This window comes from Callorhinus ursinus, unplaced genomic scaffold (assembly GCF_003265705.2).
Source record: "Callorhinus ursinus isolate GAN/ISIS: 27379988/994484 unplaced genomic scaffold, GSC_fseal_2.0 scaffold76, whole genome shotgun sequence".
NCBI classification, from domain to species: Eukaryota; Metazoa; Chordata; class Mammalia; order Carnivora; family Otariidae; genus Callorhinus; species Callorhinus ursinus.
In genome coordinates, this window is record NW_027397138.1 from 2528412 (window position 1) to 2534823 (window position 6412).

A 6412-nucleotide genomic window follows, 5' to 3' on the forward strand; every position below is an offset into this window, starting at 1 on the left:
AACTGTGTGTGTTTGTGTGTGTGTGTGTGTGTGTGTTTGAGCAGGAGAGTGACATCCAGTCGTGTTTTGGCAAATCATTAAATATAGACCCAGCCTGATTCCATGCAGGCCCTTGCTTATTTACATAGGTTACTTTAACGTGCCTGGGATCTGTTCCTGTCCCTGACGATTCCCTGTCTCCCTGTGTGTGAGCCCCTGCTACAGCTAAGTAAATAGCAGAACTGAGGTTTTCCATGACAACAATTTCCCGTTATTTAAAGGAAAAAAGAAAGTGCTTTATAATGAAAGGTGATAAAAACAAGATTGAAGTAAAAGACAAGGCAATCAGAAGATAGAAAATGAACACGGTATCTAAAGAATGGAAGAAGGTCATGAGATGCCAGGTGAGCACAGCTGGTAATTATGTGTTAAGACTGATGCCATGTATCTGCATTTTTCAAAAGCTAACATTTTGCATGACAGATTTTTCTGTGAGTAAATGCTTGAGTTCTTTTTTGTTCTTACAGATTATTTTTTTTGACCACAGAAACTCATAACCTAGACGGAAGGAGGGAATAAAGGAGAATCATTCCTTTATTTACTCATATACTTATTTAATAACCCTATGTTAAATTTTTATTATGGCTAGTTTGGGGTTCCACACCATAGGCAGCATTTTAAAAACAAACAAAATGATAAAAGGGTAAAGAAATGGGCTTTGCTTAAAGGCCCAAAAAGTTGGTTGTTTGCTCAAGGAAAAAAATTGTTAATGTATCAGTCGTACCTTTAATTATATAGGGGTTATTATAAACAGTAGTTTTTCTTTGCCAGGCAAAAAAAATAAGAACTAGTTTTCACCCATAGCAGGAAGAGTTTAGAGGCTAGAATGGAACCTCATTACAGAATAATTAAGAGTCCACTTGACTGGGCTGTCTTAGCAAAGGGCATGGCCCAAGCTGGGCTAAGAGATAAGGGAGCTGGTGGCCCTCCTTCACACCACACCCGCTCAATCTCAGTTCCAGTGAGTCAAATTATTGGAGCCTAATCAGCATTGCTGGGAAATCTCTGCTCTGAGTCTAGATTTGACTTGCAACAGCACATTTCCCAGCCCCCCCCCCCGCCCCGCTCCCTGGGGCTGTGGACAGGGCAGCAAGCTCAGTATGAGGACACCTGGCTGGCAGGTCCTGCTCCACAAATTGCTTTCCTTCTTTGGACTCCAGTTTTCTCATCCATAGAATGAGCAAGTTGGTCTGCATGCGAATAGTTCTCCAACTTCAGTGTGGATGAGAACCTATGCTATTTACTCTTGTTATTATTATTATTATTATTATTATTATTATTATTATTATTATTTAGAGAGGCACTTGTTTCAAATCCAGTTTTCTATTCCTTTCTCTGCATAAATTTTTTATTTAGTTAGTCTGGAGTGGGGCACAGGACCCAAGGTTCTGTTTCTTAGTAAATGTCTGATATGAGTGATCCTAGGCTAGTGTATCAGTCAGCTTGGGCTGCCGGAACCCAATAGCACAGGCTGCGTGGCTTACACAAGAGATTCATCTTCCCGAAGTTCTGTAGGGTCGACGTCCAAGATCACAGTGTTGGCAGGGTTGGTCTCTCCTGAGACCTCTCTCCTTGGCTTGCAAATGGCTACCCTCTCACTGTGTCCTCACCAGGCCTTTCTTCTGGGTGGGCATCGCTGTCTGCTATCCCTGAGAGTGAGAAACATTTCAACAGAGAGAGCCCGAGGTAGGCAGTCTCTGTGTGTCCTAGTTCTCAGAAGGACACCAGGCAGATTGGATCGGCACCCACCCTGAGGACCTCATTTTGATTTAATCGCTCCTCTAAAGGCCAGGTCTCTGAGTACTGTCACATTCTGAGGTTCTGGGGGTTAGGGCTTCAACATATGGATTTAACTGCTAACTAGCTAATAATCTCTAAATTTAAGGTGATCTCTAAAATTCTGTACCCCACAAAAGCTGGATTATACCTCTTTCCAGGCCCAGGCTCCTCTTTGAGGCTTCTTCCTCTTTTTTTTTTTTAAATTTTATTTACTTATTTGACAGAGAGAGCGAGAGAACACAAGCAGGGGGAGTGGCAGGCAGAGGGAGAAGCAGGCTCCCCACTGAGCAGGGAGCCCGATGCAGGACTTGATCCCAGGACCCTGAGATCATGACCTGAGCCCAAGATGGATGCTTTACTGACTGAGCCACCCAGGCGCCCTCTTTGAGGCTTCCTATAGAAGTACTGTCGGGGGGGGCGGGGGGGCGCCTGGGGGACTCAGTCGGTTAAGTGCCTGCCTTCAGCTCAGGTCATGATCCCAGCGTCCTTGGATCGAGTCCCACATCAGGCTCCCTGCTCAGCGGGGAGCCTGCTTCTTCCTCTCCCTCTGCCCCTCTCCCTGCTTGTGCTTTTTCGCTCTCACTCTCTCAAATAAATAAAATCTTTAAAAAAAATTAAAAAAAAGTACTGTGGGGGTAGCTGAACTCTTTATTTTTATAGTCTCTCCACTTCTCTAGCCAAAGTTTCCAACCATAATCTGGTGACATCTGGCCCTAATCTCCAGGCCCTAACTGGTTTTACCACCCTCTCTAAGGTGCCTGCCAATTGCCAGACCCCACCTCCTACACTGGTTTCAGCTATGTTATTGTCTCATTTCCTTATCTGTCTCCTTATTTCCTGCCCTTCTCCCCTGCTAGACTCTAAATTCCATAGATCAGCTGAACTACATAGTACATTGTTTCCAGCACCATACACAGTGCCTGGCATACAGTCGGCGCTCATAAACTATTGATGCATGAATAGAGATGAGTTGAGATGACCTTTAAGGTCCATCCCAACCCTCAGAGTCAATCAGCTTTTTCCTCTTTATTCATCCATTGGGATGGTGTGTAAGAGGTTTCTCCCTTGCCAGAGGGAATGGATAAACTGTGTGCAGTGATATCTACCTAGACTCCCAGAAGAAGTGAAAAGTAGGCTCACTTGTCATCCCACCAATGTCTTAGTAGTGCCCTGGACAGTGAGTGTGTGGACTGTACTACCCAGAGGTAGGTCATGGACAGAGGGCGGCAGTTAACCAAGACCGAATGTCGTACACCACCCATGATGTCGGAAGTCCTGCACACGAGTCCACGTGCGCCCACAACTGGAGTCCGAGTGTGATCATCAGTCTTCTTGCAGATGGTCAAAAACACTTATCAACTTTGGTCCTGAGACAATTGCTGGGACAACATAAGCAGTTAAACTTTTTGACTTCTTTTAGGTTGATGGAAAGATGCTGGAATGTGTTCAATAAAAGCAACAGTAATAATGCAATAAAACCAATAATAAATGAGAAAAGTAAAATATCAACAATAATTTAAACAGAATCTGAGGTGCAGAGGCAAATTATAATCTCTGATTGGGTTGAATCTCCATATGTGAAATCTTAAGGCTACAGAAGGCAATGTTTTTAGATAGCTCTCATGTACATCTTTATGGAAGGCCTCAACCCCAGGCTGAATTGATTGCTTTTTTCCGTATATTTATTAAATTTGAGAGCAAATATTTGTTTCTATGTCTGTTCCCTCTACTTTAACCTGGTTCATCGAGAGCAATGATCATATCTTATTTATTTCTGCATCTCTTATACCTGCTACATGGCTCTCGAAAATTGTTTACTGAATGAATGACTAACAAGGAGATTTAAATATTATTGACTAGTAGGTATTGCCAAAATGTTTTATGGCAAAGTAGACTGAGACTCATTAATTCTGCCATGATCATTCTGATGTGTCCTGCTCTCAGTGATTATGTTTATAGAATTTTTAAAAACTGGTTTTTAGTCTAAGGTCAAAATATCTTAGAGTGGGGAATGCCACGTATGTTTGGGAGAGGAAAGTAGCCAGGAGAAGGGTGCCTATATGGCCCACGTCTAGGAATACAGAGTGATTTTCAAATGATCTCAGGTCACACATAATCAAGAAAGTAAATATATTGAGGGGGCGTCAAATACCTGTAACACAATGCAAAGCATGAAAGAAGATCATCTTGTGCTCCAGATTATACATTGTTCCTCCACTCAAAAGTATACATAATAGTAAATTGACTGTAATTATTAATACCAATAGTCCCATTCACTGAAAAATCAGTTTATAACAAAGCGTTATTTCACTTCCAAGCTCCGGGGGCCATAGCCAAGCACCTGCCAGAGAGGCAGTCAGGGGGGATTATTATTAATTATCTGTCCAATTATTCCTCTCTCCCTCAGGAACAGCAACAATATATGCTCCACATCTAATGAGGGCAGGAAGGATCCACTCGTGCCCACCTTACTACCTCAGGGTCCTTCTGACAAAGAGATTGTCCTGGCCTGCACCACAGGTGCTCAGCGAGTAACAACCGTCCTTAGAAGGTGCACAGAAATTTGTGCTACTGGGGGAGACGGACAGAAGTTTTCTGCACTGGAGAAGTTGTTTCCCTTTTCCTCAATCACTTTCCCTTTTCCTGACTCCCCTTTACCTCCTCACCCCACCCCCCAAAAACCTTCCTTCAGCACTACCATCTTCTTGAGCTAATCTTTCTATCGTGCTCCCAACGAAACTGGTTTTTGGGGGGACAGCTTGGGTAGATGGCAAAAGGGCTGTGGAGCATCTTTAAATTGAACAAGGCTTTTTTTTTTTTTTAAGATTTATTTATTCATTTTAGGGGGAAGAGGGGCAGAGGGAGAGAACCCATAAGCAGACTTCCCACTGAGCTTGGAGTCTGAGGCAGTGCTCCATCTCACGACCCAAGAGATCATGACCTGAACCGAAATCACGAGTCTGACCTTTAACCGACTGAGCCACCCGGTACCCCCCTTTTAAAAATTGTGGCAAAATATATATAAAACTGACCATGTTAACCATTCTAAAGTGTACACTTTAATGGCATTTTGTATATTCACAATGTTGTGCAACCACCACCACCATCTAGTTCCAGAACATTTCATCACCTGAAAAGGAAACCCCACATCCATGAAGCAGTTACTCCTTATTCCCTCTTACCCCCAGCCCCTGGCCACCACTAATCTATGAGTTGCCTGTATGGATTTGTCCATTCAGAATATTTCCTATTCAGTCTGTGGCCTTGTGTGACTAGCTTCTTTCACTTAGCTAGGTTCATGCAGTTCATATCAGCTTTCCCATTCCTTTTTTATGACTGAATAATATTCCAGTGTGTGGGTATACCACATTTGGTTCATTAGTTAATAAACAGTTGGGTTGTTTTTTTCAACCAAGCTTTTTTTTTTAAGATTTTATTTATTTTTTTTTGAGAGAGAGAGAGAAAGCACAAGTGGGGGAAGGGAGAGGGATAAGCAGACTCCCCACTGAGCATGGAGCCCCACATTGGGGCTTGATCCCAGGACCCCAAAATCAAGAGTCAGTGCCCCTCCACCAAGCTTTTTAAGGATATCCTCCATGCATTACCCCCATTTCCTTAATCTAATGGGGGACCTGGCTTCTCCCCTAACAAGAAAAACAACCACTAATGAGAGCAACCTATGGTTTGAAGGAGCTCGCCTGTTCCAGGCATCGTGCACTGTGGTTTACAAGCATAATCCTATTTAATCCTCATGAGGCAAAAGCCTGCGCATGTTGGTCTCACGCCAGGCAGCCCAGCAGAGGGGCCGGGGGCTGAAATCCAGCCAGGCTCTACCGCCTGTTTCCGTCTTGAGGGAGAGGTGCTGGGCTCCGGTGTGCACAAAAGCAGCCCTATCAACAGCAATTTGGGGTAAATATTCTCATTATTCCCAATCTAATTTAAGGAAAATGAGAATTAAAGAATTTCCATCATTTATTCGAGATTACACATCTAACAAGGAGGAAGAGACCAGATGAACCCAGATCTGGCTAGATCCGTATCCTTGGCTACTACCTTATACCTAGAATAACATTGGCAAAGACCTCTGTGGCTTCCTTTCTTCTTCCAAGATTTTCTTTTGTCATATTCCAAAGTGAAACCTCTATTTTACCCTCTACCCCGGTCTGTAATGCACACGTATAACAAAACAGTTTCATGAAACGACACTTAACCTTAGTACCTGCAATGCACTTTTTTGTTCTATCTCGTTTTCTTAAAATAAAAACTGGTAAAGCTCCACTAAATTGATTTACAACAGATTGTCACTCACAGTTTAAAAAACACCCCTGGCTGAAATCTGAACATTCTTTTTTTTTTCCCCAGTCTTTACTCAACCTTTTTGTGATATTTGACACTGTCGGATGGGCCTCTACTTCTCAAAACTCAGTATGTTTTTGGATCGCTCTCATTTGGGCTTGAGAATGCGATTTCTGGCTTTCTTCCTGCATTTCAACCTAAATGTCTTATCTGTGCTTTCACCATAGGGGCTCAAAGCTGAGCTCCTTGTTCCTGCCTCCCTCTCCATCATTTCAAAACTATTGTTTTCTTTTTTTTT

General features: G+C 43.0%; 1 long non-coding RNA gene across 1 annotated transcript; it reads left to right on the plus strand.

Moving 5' to 3' along the window:
- Positions 1 to 361: 361 nt before the first annotated feature.
- Positions 362 to 4844, plus strand: LOC141371538 (uncharacterized). The gene is made up of 3 exons (XR_012376571.1): positions 362 to 383; positions 4226 to 4369; positions 4663 to 4844. It is a non-coding gene; the product is annotated as an uncharacterized lncRNA (long non-coding RNA).
- The last annotated feature ends 1568 nt before the right edge of the window (positions 4845 to 6412 follow it).